Here is an 18,964-nt window from a genome sequence, read left to right on the forward strand (position 1 = left end):
GGGATTTTTGTTTAACATAAGGTTTAAGATTGTGAATTACTAAAGGGAATAACTTTGTTTTCTATTGCTTTGGTGTTCTCTGCTTATACTCGGTAGTGAATAAAAATGGTTGGCTGACTTCCTCTTGCAAAACATTGAAAAACTTTCAACTGGAACTGTAAGATAACGTCACTAAATGTTGGGTCATCTCAACACATATACGTGCCACTAATCAGATACATATGGATCTAGGCAAATCAACAGAATTTAAGTGAAAAATAGAAAGTACGCCAATGGCAATCCTGAACAAAGATTTTTTTTTTAAAAAAGATTGTAAATGACACATCTAATCTATTAGTCTGCTTGTACATGAAGAATTCGGTCTATTTACATAAAGCTCATATTCTTGATATTATTTATTACATCTTACTTTATGTCTATTTTTATTGTATTTTTTGTCTTTGTTTTATTTCTATTGTTTATTAGTCCCCTCCCCCATCTCCTATTCTTTATTAATGTTACTGTAATTTTCCAATTCATAAATAGTCACTTTTTCTTTCCCAGGGTCACATCAAGCATCTTTTACTCAACTATTACACGAAAAGTAGGTACCAACTATTTTCTTTCCAACGAGGCATTGGTCTTTCATCTCTTTACTCCTTCAATGAGAAGAGTTCTTTAGAACACATTTTCTTCCAACACTCTTTTCCCCACCCCAAATGAGTCTTTACCCATGTTATCTCTCCTTCTTTCCTCGTGTTATATGCTTAGGTTGTACAGAGATTTAGTACTTTGTTTAGTGCCAGACTAGCATTATTTGTTTACAGTACATGCCCTCTATTCCAGGACCATTGTCTTAGCCCTTCCATTCTGTGGGATGATTATGCATTTAGATAGATGGGAAGACACATCATACTCCTTTGCTCCTCTCTATGTCCTGTTTCTTTATCTTCCCTTGTCTTGCATTTTCTGTTCTGATAAATTTCATTTTGGTTATCATCTCTTCTGAAGTACTTTCTGCAGATTTGATGAATAGATGAATCTCAGAAACTAATAAGCAAAAGAAGCCAGACACAAATAATACATGCTGGATGATTTCATGTATAGAAATTCAAGAACAAACAAAGCTGATATATGTGATAGCTATTAGAATAATGGTTACTTTGGGGAGAGGAATGAGGACGCCTACTGGGGTGCTGGAAAAGTCTGTTTCTATATTGTGGTTATACTGTTTATACATATGTGAAAGTCATTAAGCTGTATGCTTAAGATTTTTGCACTTTACTATATGTGACATATACCTCAATAAAAAGAAAAAGTTTAAAGGGGATGAAAAATATTAATAAATTAATAACTGTGGAAGAAAATTATAAAAGAGGACCAAGAATAAGCTTCCCCTCGCCCCACCCATTAAAAATCACCAGACCAAAAACTGTTAAAGGCAATTTCTAGCAAAACTTTCAGGAACAATTTTATTTAATGCTATTTAAAATGTAATGATTTCTTAAAATGGAGAAAAGTTCCCCAATCATTCTGCAACATGAAAAAATGACCTTATATTTTTGCTCTTATATTGGCCAAAATAAAGAAGCATTAAGTACCCACATTCTAAAGAAAGCTGCAAACAGTTGGAGACATCTGGGCTCAGAGAGACTGACCTACCTTTGCTAAATCAATCCCGTCTCTTTCCACTTTGGGGTGTTAGAACCAGGGAAAAGCTGAAAAGCCAACTAAGCCTCCTTACTCCCACACTCTAACCCCCATCTCCCTACTCCCTGTCCCCAGCCCCAGGGCCCTTTAGCTACAGGTTAAGCTTGATCTGGACAGAGGGAAATAGATTCAAACAATTAACAATGTACCCTGTGAGCTTAAGTTATTAGGATTCATAATACCCAATTATAATTTCTATCAAAGAGTGGTCACCATGCAAATAAGTCAAAATCCATGAAAATATCTTTTATTAAAATATATTTAAAAGCTAGAAATTCATTGGAAAGCATAACATAACCAAATGCATGTTACTCTCTTACAGATGATACACATGAATTTTAAGGAAAAGATCAGTGAGGTAAAATTCGTTGATGTCAATGCAAGTTCCTCCTATTACAGAAAAAGCATTTTCTGTAATACACTTAACATTTCTTCACTAAGGGTCCACTTTCACTCTTTCTCTTTGATCTCTGTGTAAATGAAATTTGTGAAGCAATCATTGCATTTGCTGGAGCTGAAGGTCTGTTTGCATTTTCACTTATTGCCTCATTTCTGGGGTTCTGTATTCAGGCATATGGAGAGAAAAAGCTAATAGAGCAGCAGGCCTTGGTCTGAAATCAGCACTTACAGTATCAACCCACACAGAAACAGATTTTTTTGTAAGGTTGAATGGGGCTGATACAATACTAGATTGTCCTGCTGTGTGGAAGCTACGGGAATGCAGCTAATAGGACTCACACAGGTCCCAGGGACCCATCTAGCATTTGCAGCAAGAATCTGATGAAAAAGCGTGATCTAGGGTGCTATAGGTAAGATAACACAATAGGTAAATGTGTGTGTATATGGGTGTGTGTGTATGGGTGTGTGTGTGTGTGTGTGTGTGTGTGTGTGCATGGGAGGCAAATTAACCATTAACACATACACTGGCTCAATAAGTCCAGCTTCTCTTGCAAGTTCTAGCACTGTCTTGCAGTCCTTTTGGAAACATGCCCCATGTTTCCACCATACTCCTGCTGAGAGAAAATGACCCCAGGGACATGGGGGTGTGTGTGCTATTAAAGCCAATCAATGCCATTGTTAAATGGTATAAATGTTTCCATGCAGTTACCAACAGAAAGATAATTTTCTGTACAATATTACACAAATAAAACATACCTTTGAAACACACTGCAAATGTCAAAATGTTCCCTTGGAGTCCTTAGTCCTTAGACTTGTCTTTGTGATTTCTAACTCATTGAACATACGAGGAGCCAAACAGACATATTTTGCAGCTGGAAAGTACCACGGTAACTTCAGGTTGTTTCCTCTGGCCAAGGCCACCCTATGTTTTTTGGCTCTGTCCCCACTATCCTGACAGACAAAGGGAATGCACGGAGAATGTTTCATTTGGACTCAGGAGGGAAAAGTGGTGGTGAAAAGAGTTGATAACCATACAATGAGTAACCCATCAGCCAAATTAAGTGTGTGTGTGTGTGTGTGTGTGTGTGTGTGTGTGTAAACGAGAGAGAGAGAGAGAGAGAGAGAGAGAGAGAGAGAGAGAGAGAGAGAGAGAGAGAGACAGGGAGAGAAAAACCTACTCTAAGAGGAAAGAGTAAATAGTTCTAGCTAAAGTATAAACAACTGATAAATATGGTCTCACTGTAATGCCAAGTCTGCATATGTTATTTCTTTCGTAGGATTTGTAACTACTTCCTAAAGCTTCTTTATTTTTACCAAGAATAGGGTCTTAAGTTAAATGGAAAAGGCTATAATGCTGGAATATGGAATCTTGGGCTTACTGAGCTGGTAAAGAAGACTGCCCTCCTGGGAGCCTAGGGAAGTTACATGGTGTGGCTTTCCCTACACCCCTGAACATGCAACTACTAACTCCACTTTGTTTCAAGGTCTTTGCAGGATAGAGAGCTATGTGTGTCCCTCTGGTCCCTATACAAAGAATTAGAATGTCGGTTAATACACAATCCAACTCTTCAAAGCACCCATGTTAGATGCCGAAAATATCAAACATTGGGGTAGTTGAGGATGCAACCAGGGACAATCCCCAGGCCCTAACACATGTTCCTGGGGTGGGCATGTCACAATCAGCTCACAAGCCAAAATAGTTTGAGTTTGCACAGAGCTGGGGACAATAGGGAAGACCGGCCGGCTTGCCCACGCAAAGAAACTTGTGCGCGCTCCACATGTCCTTCCTCTGAACGGCTTGCAGACTGGGGGACATGAAGAATGTTAGCATTCATGCTAGACACTTGGAACTTGTCCCTCTCCCATGTGTATTTCTTGTCCGGTTGCATTAAAAAAACAAACAAAACAATGTAGGGTTGAAGAAGGACCTGAATGTTAGAGGGTGCCTTCCAGATAGAAGCATGGGAGCAGAGCCCCACATCCATGGGACTGTATCTGTCACGTTCGGCTTGCTCTCTGGGTTGTATCTATACCCTCACTAATGCAGCGTGACCAAACCCACATTCTGCCATGGGTGCCTCGTGGTCACATCGGAATGCTGCTTCTGAGGACTACTTCTGAGCATATCATGCTGCCCATGGTAATTCCATAAATGTACGGGATGATGAGATTCTACCGTATGCTGTTTCTTACCTCTTTTGTGTGGCTATGGTTTGTTTCCCCAGTAAGATCCTAAACAGGGACAACATATTATATGTCACTTGCCTTATAGTTTCTTACAGAGCACCACACACAGAGTGATCTGTGGAAACACTGAGTCCTTAATACTGGCCTGTGTGCACAAACAGATGGGCATTTTTCTATTTATGTTTATTTCTTCATTTATATTCTTCAATAAAGTGTGGCCTTTTCAACTTTCACCTGCAAACAATGACTGCTAGTGTCACACGCCAGCCCCTAGGTGGAATTAGTCTTCCTTAGTCCTGTTGGAGAGCTGCAAAAGACAATATATAATCAATTTTATATGATATTTTGATCATTCCTATCCTGTTACTGAGAATTACAACCAAAAAAACCAGAAACATTGTCCAGTCAATGATATAAATTTTCTCTCCTTCCTTATGTTTATCCATTTTCAAGACCACTTTCCATTTATTTAGTTCTCATTTCTGAGGAAACGTGGAAGACATATTTCCCTTGAGGTAGTTAGTCTGTTAGGAATGAATTATTCAGAGGGCAACCCGGCAATGTGTGGGCTTACATAGGTGACATGGCCATCCACCACTTTAAGGAAACACAGTATAAATAGATAAAGCAGTTAGCAGGTAATTACATGCATTAAAGAAAGATTTTCCACTTTCCAAGGGAGAATTATTGCAAGCTCCCACGTTGCACTGAACATGGATTTCAGCTTTTAAATTTTATTTGCATAAAACATTTTGTAACAGAGGCACACCTATAACAAGAATTTTTTCTACACCAGGATATGGAGGTGGGCTACACAGGCTCCTTAACTGGCTGGCAGCAGATATGCATTTCAAGGTTGTTTGGAAATGCCAGCTCTATACTGAAAACCCTACGTGAACAGCAATTAGAAAAACCAAACCTACAGATGAACATGATAAGGAGGGGGAGGAGCCTGAGAGAGAATCTTCCAGCCCTGGCCACTAATCCAGTGAGATGACATCTGCATTTCAAAGAGTGATGTCTGACCCGTCTACGACTGTGACCCATCAGGTTGTCCACCAAACAAAGTCTCGGTGTGCAGCTGGGCCTGGTCATTTGTTCTCACTCCTAGATCTTATCAGGCTTGTCTCCTTTTCCCATTAGAACTCCCCTTTCTCACTTTTAGCCACAATTTTCCTCTCCTCACAAATACCCAGAATAGGAAGGCCTTCATATGTCCTCTAACCCACTTATTTTCAAACTTTTTTTTAAATCAAGGAATCATTTCCTCAAATAAAGGCTCACCTAGAAACCCAAGATGTAAAACAGAGCCACCTGTATGTGCCCTGGTCGTGTTGCAGGACCAGCCGCCCACCTGCTGCACTAAATTGCCCCTGAGTAAGGACTTCAAGATAGAAATGCCACTCCCTTTCTATGTACAAATGAAGAAGCTGGAGGTTGGACTCTGTGTTTCTTAGTGAAGGTGTTGTTGGCATTTGGGCCCAGAGGCAGGCTTGACTGTGTACTGTTTGATTCTGGATCATCTATAGTCTATATAACCATGATTCTAGTAGATCATTTCTTGTTTGCTGTCCTCAGCAAACACCAAGGGGTTTAGAGCCAGAGGGACCCGGGTTTGATTCCTGCCTCCTCCGTTCCTCAGCTGTGTGACTATCAAAAGGAGACCTGGCTATTTTGAGCCTCAGTTTCCTCATTTATAAACTGGGAAGAAAGAAAACTTCACTTGCAGATTTCTTGGATGGATTCAATGCAAACAAATGCACATACATTTAGTGCTACCACTTGCTTATTAAACAGCTGCTGCCACTTTTAAGATTGTTACCAGCACCATTTCCTCACCTTGGTACAATTTGTTGGAATGAAGTAAATTCCCCTAAGTTAAGTTTCATAAAATTGTCACTTGGAAGTAGCTGAGCACCCTTATTCTAGATTCCTTGCTCAGAGTTTCCCCTCAGCTTTCAAGCTTGCCCAGGATGGTCAGCCCATTTTGGAAGGGAGGGATAGACTCCCCTCTTCTCCTGTAGATATCCCCACAGTCATCTGAGAGATCTTATTTCCCACTGATAGAGGGGTTGGCAAATTTCCAGACCTTGTAAAATGGGTTTTTACTAACAGTCTATCAAGTCTCCAGAGGGAAATATCATTTCTGAGACAGCCAGGATCCCTTTTTTACTGACAGTTTGAGCTGTGTGGTTGAAATCATTTTTGACAAGAAAAAAACAGGCTCAAATACAACAAAATCACAGACCGTCCACAGTGACCAATTTTCAAACTTCAAAATCTGCACTAGTGCTTAATTATGCCACACACACACACAAAATTTCCATGGAAGTTTGATGTAAATTTTTGTCTTTTGCACTCAGTACTCAAAAATAGTCTAACAATTTCAAAAATCACAGCTATTAAGTCAAACTAAACCAAACACATTGTTCTGAGATATTTGCCAAAAGTTCCAGCATACAATTTGCTTTGCTGGATCAATTCGTTTTTGCAAAGTTATATCTGTGTAGAGCATTTTGTTAGATGCCTGTTTAAAATCTACCCATCTGGTTAGTGTTTTAAATGAAATATACAGATGCTAAATATATATATATATATGAAAAAGTACACTTTATAAAAAAAATCGTTAAGACCCAATAAATCATAGCAATTCAATATTACCTTCCAAGTTGGGATTCTTCCAACAGATGAGACTCAGCAGCTCTTATTAATAGAAAGCTTTTGTGTGTTTCTGAGGAAATATCACCCAAGGAAAGACTGGCACAGATTCTCTTGCTACATTTCCTTGTTCTTTTTATTGTCAATGAAACAACAATTATTCAATTAATCTTGTCAACAAGTGGAGGCTGCTTTCATTTCAGTTATTTACTAATTACATTGGGTAGATCTTTAGATCCTTGAAAATGTTGTCCAATTGCAACAAACTACTAATGAAGCAAGACTTGGTTAATTAGGGAATAAGGGCAATTAGCTTGTCAGCAGTTAATTCCAACAGTCCCTAGAGAAATACTGCATTTAGGGATACGTATCACAGGAGCTATTGACCTCTAAACCTTCCTCCTTTTCTGTCACTGCTGTTTAATGGAAAGTCACTTATTTTGTCAGGCTAATAACTGAGGTAATGAAGTAGCCTATGGCTCCAGCTTGCTACTCTGTTTTTCTCTTGCTAATTTTAGAAAGTTTAAAAATAGATGAATGGGTCTATTTTGGACATCATTAAAAGAGGAAACCCAAGGTGGGACTTTACAGAATCCATTGAGCGCCTGCTGACCACCCCCAAAGGTATCTGGAGCTCATTAGTCTCCACAGAGCTTTCACTGCCAAAGAAAAGTTGGTTGCGAAAATTTTAAGTTAAAAGACTTTTATGAACCAAACCAGTTTTGTTTGAGGATTTGGTTTAATGCGATAAGGGAGGATGACTCTGAAAGATACTGTCTTATTTCCATGTTTAGTGACAGAAATTGCCTTTAAAAAGCAATGGAATTAGGTAATTCATTTGTAGCCTTTTCTGTGGGGGTGGGGTGGGTGAGTGAGGCTGAGATGGGGGTTACTTATAATAGATCTTAGAAAATATTTCAGGACAACTTGACAAGCTTGACTTTACCACAGAGTAAAAATTGAAGCCAGAATAATGTGATTGTTCTAATATTGGACCTTCCATTTTCAGTGTAAATTCTGTGTAGAACGTTCCCTCCACATTTAGACTGTGGCTGAATCTGACTGAGACTGATATATTTCACTGAGCCAATTTGCTGTTTCCTGTCTCCCCATTCCTGCAAAGACTGGGGCAGGACAGTGCAATCCTGCCTCTTGGAAGACCAGTTGCAAGCCATGGTCTGTCTTCCCCAGGGCATGTTTCAGAGTTTCACTTACCTCACCTTTACTTTTCTCCTTGGGAGCACTTCTAAGCTTCTAAACTCTTCTAAGCTTCTAAACTCTTCTAAGCTTAAACCTTTATAACAACTATAAGGCTATAAAATGAACATGAAAATGGACATGAAAATGGAGGCAAGTAGTCCCATCTCATCATGTAGTTTTACTGAAGTTTTTACCAATATTAGAGGTAGGTGTTGACCTTGTTGGAATTCAAGGAGTCCAGTATATAACATTCCCCTTTCCCCTCCTGAGTTCTGAACCTAATATGGAATAAGACAACAGGATAAGGTGGATAAGAGTCCATATCACCTTTATTTTAAGTTGATAGAGTTCAATTCAGATTTTACTATATTCTCAAGGGAAATTACATCAATATTTGAAAGAAATGAACAAAATGTAGCTGTTTCAAACTTCATATTAGAGAACATGGTTGTTATTGAAATATGGCTTCCATCACAGATAAGTGGCTTCCTAATAGGAATAGACCCAAGAATTAAAAAGACTTATCCCCCAGTGTCTGGACCACCAGAACCACATCATGTGGGAAAACTGCCGCTGTGCACCAAGGAGCGGAGCAGATGTGCTCTTGTTGGTGGCTGTGTGCTGGAGGGGAAAGAGTTGGCTTAACATGTCCAGCTTCTCTTTCCAAACTCAGTAATCAGATGAAGTCACTACTCCTCCAAGAGAGCAGTAAAGACGGGACAAGAATGCAAATGTGTTTCCCAAGTAGAAGTCCCTCCATTGGAGAAGGGAAGGTCTACTCCTTCTATCAGATGTTACAGACATAGGTTTTCATATGATTACATTTTGCTGATTCATTAAGAAATTAAGAGTACAGTAAAAATTGAATTGAACCTCATTAATTTAAAAATTATGGTGATTGGGAAGCAAAATTTAAAATAAATGCATGGAACCCCATCAAACTAGAAAGTTTTTTCACAGCAAAGGAAACCATCAACAGAACAAAAAAACCATCCTATTAAATGGGAGAAGATATTCACCAGTGATACATCTGATGAGAGGTTAATATCCAAAATTTATAAAAAACTCATACAACTCAACACATAAAAAACAAATAATCCAATTGAAAAATGGGCAGAGGACCCAAATAGACATTTCTCCAAAGAGGACATTCAGATGGTGGATAGACATATGAAAAGATGCTCAACATCACTAATCATCAGAGAAATGTAAATCAATACTGCAATGAGGTATCACCTCACATCTATCAGGTTGGCCATCATCAATAAATCAACAAACAACTGTTGACGAGGATGTGGAGAAAAGGGAACTCTTGTGTATGGTGGGCAGCATTGCAAATTGGTGCAGCCATTACCGAAAACAGTATGGAGGTCCCTCAAGAAATTAAAAATAGAACTACCTTATGATACAGCAATTCCACTTCTGGGTATTTATCCAAAGAAATCCAAAACATTAATTTGAAAAGATACATGCACCCCTATGTTTACTACAGCACTGTTTACAATAGCCAAAATATGGAAACAACCACAATGCCCATCAATAGACGATTGGATAAAGAAATTGTGGTACATTTATACAATTAAATATTACTCTTCCATAAAAAAGAATCAAATCTTACCATTTGTGACAATATGGATGGACCTAAAGGGTATTATGCTAAGTGAAATAAGTCAGGTTGAGAAAGGCAAATACCATGTGATCTCACTTGTATGTGGAATCTAAAGAACAAAATAAATGAACAAACAAAATAGAAACAGACCCATAGATACAAAGAACAAACTGATGGTTACTAGATGGGAGAAGGGATTGGGGGACTGGGTGAAAAAGGTGAAGGAATTAAGAAGTACAGATTGGTAGTTAAAAAAGAGTCATGAAGATGTAAAGTACCATATGGGGAATATAGTCAATAATATTGTAAAAACTACACATAGTGTCAGATGGGTACTAGACTTATCAGGGGATCACTTCATAAATTATATAAATGTCTAACCACTAAAATGTACACCTGAAACTAATACAAAATAATACTGAACATCAACTATAGTTTTAAAATATAGTCACAGGGATATAAAGTACAGCATATGGAATACAATCAATAACATTGCAGTAACTATGTACAGTGTCAGATGGCTAATAGACGTATTGGGGTTATCACTTTGTGAGGTATATAAATTCTAATCATTATGTTGTTTTGTACACTTGAAACTAACAAAAAATAAAAAGGTGATTGACAACTTTTGCATTGTCAATAAACAAAGAATCTATAAAACACATTAAGAATGTCTATAAAATTTTTGAGGGACTGTTTTGATTCTTTAAGAAAATGTAGTAATTTTATGATATTTCAAAGTAATCACTCAAATAAAAAAAAAGGACCCTGCTAATTATAAAATATTATGTGTTGAAATAGCTCACCTAAGAATACGTACTTTGTTTTCACCAGAACAGTGGAAACACTGAACAAAACGAACCCAATTATTTTTATTTTACTTCTTGATATGTGTGTATTGTACCAACATGCTCTCCCTTCAGCTTTATGATGAGTAAAGAAAAACTGAAAGAAAAGGAACTATGGGTTGCCCTATCCTTCTATGCCATCTCTTTCAGCATGTGAGTGACTAAACAGGGGAGTAATACAAGAGAAGATACGATAGGGTTCCCTGGTTTTTTGTATTTCGTAGGACACTACGGCTTTCCTCCTACGTTTGAAACAAATTCTGGTTTGAATAGAAAGTGTGGTCTTTTGGGGCTGTTAGAGTACCCCGTCTTCTATCTTGGCTACTCAGTCCTAGATGTAACATGCTTGCTGTGTACTTGCTTTGGATTTTGCTGAACTCCCATGTATCATGGGTTCACCAAAATTTTGTACCCATGGGGCATTTCGAATACTATCTGAAAACAGGCAGCTAAGAACAGTGGGAGTTATACATACCTCCTCTGCTCAAATGCATGCTTTTTTGGCCCGTCAGACTTCATGTATGAAATACAAGTTCAAAGATAACATTACTAAGAATTTCAAAAATAGAGACAGCAGAGAAATAGACCAAGTAGCGGGCACAAGGCCCTGTGCAATAGCACAGGTCACGTGCCCAGGAAACCAGCCCTGGGTAGAGGGTTGGACCTAAGGGAACTCAGGCCAGAGTTTAACAGCAGGAAAGGATGAATCCAGGATAGTGGACTGAAAGGGAGAGACAGGGAGTGGAACAACCCCTTTATCTTTTTTCCAGGCAATTGCTTTCGTTTTTGCCAGAAGATGAGAGTACCAACTACAATGGGTCTTGTACCGATAGAACACCAGGCTGCAAGCTGTTGCTGGCAAGAGTTAGGGGCGGCTTGCCCTCAATTAATAATAGAAAGTAATTCTTCTTAAGTTGTTTTTCAGAGTTTTATGGACCCAATTTATTCTTTGTGCTAAATTATGCTCCAATAAGCACGAAAGTATGTGAGTTTTTGCTGCATTTCTGTGGGCATCTGGCAACAACCAGTCTGGTTAAATAAAAGTTTATTATAATTTTTCAACTGATTTAGTAAAATTGGTATAAATACGTAGGTTTGGTAAATTAAACTACTTTGAGAGTCCTTTAAACCCATTACATGTGTGACCACTTTAGAGTTTACGAAGGGCTTTTACCTATGGAATCCCCATAATAACCCTGTGAGGTAGAATAGGCAGATATTATTATCCCTCTGTACAGCCATGTTTACCAGGCCTCTGAATTGGATTGCCTGAACTTTTATCCGTTTGTGGGCCTCAGGTGATGTGTAAAGTGGAAGCACTTGATGAAAGGGAAATCACACCATAAGCTAGACAATAAATGGCCTAGTGTGACCGGACACTAAAAGATGAACTGGGCCAATTGGATGTATCTCTCAGCAGAGATAAGGTAATCTGTCCAATAAAGACCTCTTCATACAGCTCATACTGAGTCTCCACATTTCTAAAATAGATCTATTGAGACATTTTCTCCAATTGTCCCTTTCTAGGTCTTCTCCATCTTAGTAAAAGGCACTTCCATCCACTTATTTGCTCAGCCAAAACCCGAGGAGTCAGCCTTGAGTCCTCCTTTTCCCTCCCTCTAATCTCTCAGCAAGTCCTGACGGTTCTATTAATAGCTTCGGTCTATCTGCTAGGGCCCACTCTCTGGTCCAGGGTAAAATCCTTTTTTGTCTAATTTTGCAAGAGCCTCAAAACTGGTCTTCCTGCTTCCATTCTTGCTGGATTATAATCCATTTTCTACCCAATAGCCATTGTGAGCTTTATAAAATGTAAATCAAACCATGTCATTTTATATTTTAAAATTATTAAAGTTTCTTCATAGTTCAAGACCTCATTGCCCTGATTTCCAAGGCTCTGCGTGATCTGGAATTGTCATCCCCCTCCAACCTGACTCATACCAATCCCTTCAGCCACACTGGCCTTCTGTTAGTACCTGGAGTCCATCAAACTCTCTCTACCTCAGGGCCTTTGCACTTGCTAGTCTTTCTACTTAGAATGTTCTCCTGCCAACTCTTTGCAATAAGATACCACTTCATACCCACTAGGATGGCTATGAAAAAAACCAAAACAAAAACAGCAAACAGCAAATAAGTGTTGGTGAGGATGTGGAGCGATTGAACCCTTGTACCTTGCTGATGGGAATGTAAAATGGTTCAGCTGTTGTGGAAAACAATTTGGTGATTCCTCTTAAAGTTAAACATAGAATTACCACATGATCCATCAATTCCACTCCTAGGTTTATACCCAAAATAATTGAAATCTTGTACTCAAGCAAATACATGTTCATAGCACACTAGTCACAAAACCAAAAGGTGGAAACGGCCCAAATACCCATCAGCTGATGAACTGATAAACAAAATGTGCTATATACAGGCAATGGAATATTATTCGGCCCTAAAAATGAAGTACTGATACATGCTGCAACTTGAATGAATCAGAAAACATACTAAGTAAAAGAAGCCAAACACAAAAGATCACATACTGTGTGATTCCACGTATATGAAATACCTAGAAGAGGTAAATCCATAGAGACAGAAAGGAGATTGATGGTTGCCAGGGGCTGGCAGGAGAGGGGAATGGGAGCAGCTATTCAATGGGTATGGGTTTTCCTTTGGAGTTGATGAAAATGTTTTGGAACTGGATAAAGTTTCACAAACTAGATAAAGTGCACAACACTGTGAATGTTCTAAGTGCCATTCAGTTGTTAATTTTAAAGTAATTAATTTTATGCTATGTAAATCTCATTTCAAAAAATATGAAAACAAAATGACTGTTTCCATAAAGGTATTATCATTACAGCCTTTCCTAAGTAATCGCTCCTATTTTGTACTCCCATAGCATATGTTTCCTCTATCATAACATGCTATTCCATGCGTTCTATTTTGTTTTATAAACACATCTACTACAGAGGTCAGTAAACTATAGCCTACAGGCCAAATTTGACTCATTGCTTCTTTTTATGTGGCCCACAGCTAAGACTGGTTTTTATATCTTTAAATGGTTGATAAAAGCAAGAATAATATTGCGTAACACATGGAAATAATATGAAATTTAAACATCAATGTCCATAAAGTTTTATTAGAACATGGTCACTCTCATACTTTTATGTATTGTTTATGTATGACTGCTTTCATTCTACGATAGCAGAGTTGAGTAACTGCAACAGAGATTATGGCCTGCAAAGCTAAAAATATTTGTCATCTGCCCCTTTACAAAAAGATGTTGTTGGTCCCCAGTCTACTAGATTACGAGTTTCTAAGGGGAAATTAATCTCTCAAGCACCCAGCGTGATAATTTGTATACTAGTATTCTAGAGTTTTGACACGTGTCTCTTGCTTTAACACCACTGTAAATTTTTTAGTATTCAAATGTGTTTCACAGGATTCTGCTTCTATTTGCTAATAAAATTGAAAGCACTGCTTTCTTTATATTTCTACAGTTTGACACTCGCCTTGTTTGATATTTAACGTATGAATTCTATAAAAGAACTTTTTTAGCATAAGAATTTATCATATCAAAAAAAGAAGTAATTCTGTAGTCTTTTAAAAACATATAAAATAGATGTTCATGTTGAAATCTTAAAAATTACATTAATGTACCATTCAAACTTTAAATGTCAGTACATAGAACTATGTTAGTTTTCTAGCATAGAAATAAATTAAGGATGAAAAAGTTCTAATCCCTGGCATTGCCTCCCTTGAGGATAAATTCACAACTAGTAAAAGATTCCACTTTAAAAACGTTTATATTTAATATTTAATTTATTGAAACAAATAGAATTCTATATTTAGTTTTACAAAGTCAGATACCACCTGTAGTCACAAAAATATAGGTAAAAATGTAAACACTAAACATTCCCAGAGTAGATTTGGGTGTGGTGTCGGGGCAGAAACTAGACTTTTTTTCCTTGATCATTAGATAACAAATGAACCAGACTCTTCGTGAGATAAAATGGTACTAAGCAGAAATCACTTAAGTTTCTCAGACATCTTTCCAGCAAAATTTCTTCTTTCTCTGACTTTTAATATATTTCATTTCTTACATCTGTTTTGCTCAGATTGTCTAGATTGAGTGGGGCTGTCAGTAAAATCAAGCAAGAAATCAATTCAGTGGCATTGATGACATGTGAAGAGTAGCTTATTGGGAGTACAGAGATCGTAACATGAAGTCAAGAGTGCTTGGGCCTGTCTTTTCACCTTTCATCATCCATGATGAAGAAGAGGACACCATGCTTCCTGAGGGTCTTCCATTCTCACATTCTGAGAGGCTAAAAAATAAGCTAGATTTATTTCTCACCTTCATGATTGACATGTTATTGAACAAATTTAGATGAATCACATTTTTTGTAATAACATAGAGATTGAGGCCTTTGTCTTTCTTCTTTCTCAAATACTCTATGTGCACCTACTAGTGTAGTAGACCTATGTTTAATGAGACAGTATGAAAGAGTTTTCAAAGGGTGAAAAAGATGTATAAATGCAATTTACTATTGTTATTATTAAATAAAATCAGGCAATGTTAGAGCTAGAAGGTTCTAGAGTTCACCTACAAAACATTTTCATTTCACAGATGAGAAAATTGGATGAGCTCCAATGAGGTAAAGTGCTGGAGATTCAAGCTTTTCCATGACGTCATGCTGCTCCATTTATTGCTAATAATTATATTCCAAATCCTTGCTGTTCCTGAAATATTTGCCTATATTAGTTTCCTCAATTATCATTTTTTTCAAGTAACATTCTATTTTCTCACACTCTTACTTTTTTATTCCCATGGCTTGATTTCAACCTAGTCTCTGTGTCTGCAAAACATTGCATTCTATGGTTAGGTTTATCAAACATTGATATCTAAGTAGTGTGTTTATATTTCATCCAAGCATAAGAAGTATAGCTCATTAGAATTCAGGGCTAATAGTATAAAATGAAGAAAAAGAAACAAAGATGAAACGGGGAAATTTTTGCCTTATCTGGACCATTTTTATGTCAGATTCTTCTTCAAACCCATGATTTTATAAAAGGACATAAATTAATCTGTCAAATTATATCTTGTTAACCAAAAAAATCAGCAATAATAGTAAGATACTTCTGGCAAGAGTCCATTCACTCAATCATTCAATAAACATTTATGGAACCCTATAAATAGCAGGGCATCGCAGGAGACCCTGACTAAAAGGAAAAGATTGAGTCCCTTCCTTCCTAGGAAGGAATTTAAGAACTAATAATAATAACTCACATTTACTGAGTCCTTACTATGTGCCATGCCTCATGCTAAGTATCTTACATGAATTATCTTCTATGATCTTTACGACAATATGTTATATCGTATTATATTGATGTCTAGTTTAAATGAGATCCTCAAAAAGCTTCTAGGACAATGCCTAGAGCATATTAGATTTTCACAAAAGATTAATTTCCTCCCTGTCCTCCTTTTATTTCACAGAAGATATCACCATCTTTCTTTCTAGAAATATATCCCAGATAGTAGTGGATTTCTAGAGCTGACTGAATAATGCAATTAAAAAACAAAACAGAAAAAAAAACCCTGCTGATTGAATGTAAGAAATATCCCCAGATCCAAGGTGCAGTTTAGAAGAGTGGAATGAAGCTCAGCTGAAGACAGAAATGAAACAAATGCTCATCTGAAGGAGCCAGGGATTGGTGCACACAAGAGATGCTTGGAGATGGGAGGTAAACACAAAGGTTCTGCCATAAAGGGTTGAGACAAGAGGTCTGGGCTCTGCTTAGTCATGTAACGGCTCATGCAATTGGGGGAGGCCCAGGTCCAAGGAACACACTGAAGGAAGTGTGGGCAGAGGCACAAATGACAGATTGGAGCCTGTCTCATGATGCCCCAGCTTAGAGCCTTCAGAGCGTGGCTTCCAGAACCACAACAACCAACACTTTCCACAGAGATGGGGAGGAAGTTGCTAGAACAAACACTATCCTGAAACTTGCCCCAAATCTGAACCTAATCAAACCCCAATGTTTTTTTGAGGTTAGAAAAGGCCTGGCTTAGCATTTTTAAAACAATATCTATTTGCCTTTTGTCTCTTGTTTGTAGCCAGAAGTGAAAGTTCTAAAAACCCATTAAAAGCTGGGTTTTATTTTATATTTATTTCTTTACTATATGCTTTGCTTAGCCAAAACCAGAAAATGCTGGAATGGCATAAATTCATTCTCCTGAGATAGCCAGATCAAAGTCCTTTGGAATTGCCTTGGCTAAGCAACTGAATTTTTCCATTCTTATCCAAACCAATGCTTCAATCCCTTGCAATTTACTCATATGCATCCACCTTCTCAAGTGTTCTGAGGCATTTCTTCCAGCACACACGTTGGCCTTCAAAGGCTAACAAGCAATGTGTGCTGGCAAAAGCTGTGTTTTCAAGTTTATACCTCCCAACCATCATCCAACAAAGAGCACAAGAACTTCTGGCAACTTTGTCCACGCCATATATTCCATACAGAGGGAAAATATAGGAAAGGCAATGTCAAAAACCTTCTTGCATAGAGATTTATTATTTGCAATGAATTTTGCAATTTTACACTGCTCAATTATCCTCCCTCTTAAGTATAGAAATCGCTTTGGCCAAGTAAAATTTTAAGGCAGCTCATGTCATCCAACCAGCAAATTTACTGGAAAACTAGTCTTGTTCTTTTCTTAAGGCCTTAGAGAGATAGATGTCCCTTTTTTCTTCGGGGGGAGGGGTGTCACCAAATTTGCCCTATCAGAAAATTTGCATTTTTATTGGGTAACCCACAATCTACATTTATCACCCTATAGGTGACCCTTATTCAAAATTACTTTGATCCATAGATATATTACCTTTCAGGAAATTATGAAGAGTATAATATGTTATGTGCCACAATCTTAATTTTGTCTTCCTAAAAAAAACACATCAGTTTATCCATAGTAGATTTTTGTCACAATAATTTTTATCTTGATTTTCTTTTTTCCATGAGCTACAACAGCAAACTAGAGTCTGTTTTACCAAAAAAATCAACTATACAAGGGATTCTTTAGCTTCATAAACCCCCACCTGCTTCTTCTTTTCATGTAATTTGCCTTTGTTCAGTTATTTTGCACCACCCCTGGAGTGTTTTCAAATATATTTCAAACCCCCAAGCAACCCCATTTCAGCTGATTGACTTTGGAGAACTCTAATGCCGGCTAGGCATTTTGCTGCAGCCCCATTTAGACTCAGCAGGAAGAGCAGATTTAAAAGGCAGATTATGTTTTTAGCTTTTAAAAAACTGCTTTATTAGAGAGGCTAAAAGCCACAGTGGTGGTAAGCTGAATTCTTTTGAAATACAAGCAACTTTAAGACATCTAGGGAGCAGTTCCTCGCCTATGGGGCTCCTCCCTTTAGGTTTCAACGATGGCAGGGACCAGCTGGCTCCAGGCATTTTTCTTAAGGGCCTTTGGGGCTCCAACAACAGAATCCATAAAAGCACCAAAGAGATTTCATTTAAGAGTCGGAGACCTTTGAAAAGTAGCTCACCAAGGTTCCCACCCCTGGACTTCTGGCAGTCCATTTCGTGTGAAAGGGTTGGTTACATACTGGCCTCCATTAATTGTAGGGGTTGGCCAAGGGACAGTAGGTAGAGTACCACGGTGAGGGTGTGAAAAGCCACTTAGAGAAGAAAATACCTGCAGCCCTGATTCTTATGGCAGGCAGCTAGGAGTCTAAATGGGTAGGTAAGTAGAGATGATAGATGATAGATAGATATATAGATGATAGACAGACAGACAGACAGACAGACAGATAGATAGATCGATGCCACAGCAGTGGCTCCTACTTCAAATGTCATCTTAAAACATGTGTCACAGGCCATCAATGCTTTTCCTTTCACTTATTTGGGGCTCTGTTTGAACTAAACCAGGAATTGGTTGTAAACTGGTTGAAGGTCAATGAAATGAAGGTGGGCATAATGAGGATTCTAGAAAATCAGTGAGATACCATATGGAAGGTTTTGTTTAGAGGTTTTGAGATGAAATGAACACTACTGGGTTTCGAGAATGTTTATAGAGAAAGTGCACTAAGAAGCAGGCTGGATCCTATGTAAAGGCAAGATACAGGCTTAAACTCGAGATCTAATTAATCCGAAAAGGCAAACATATGGCATCTGTGCTGCCATCCACTCCCTCTGTGCTCAAAGTGAACATTAGTAACTAATCACAGCTTTTGTGCCAAGCCTAGCCACGGCCTTAGCATCCTTCTCAGCAGGCGGCTGCAATCATGGATTAGATAGGGGGCATTCCTAAAGATGTACATGGATCAGTGGAGAACCCAACACAAATTCCCATGGGTGGGGCGAGAGGTGACAGAATTGAGGGGAG

The sequence above is a fragment of the Rhinolophus sinicus genome, chromosome 4 (genome assembly GCF_057876585.1).
Source record: "Rhinolophus sinicus isolate RSI-liver-muscle chromosome 4, RSI-T2T, whole genome shotgun sequence".
Lineage (NCBI taxonomy): Eukaryota > Metazoa > Chordata > Mammalia > Chiroptera > Rhinolophidae > Rhinolophus > Rhinolophus sinicus.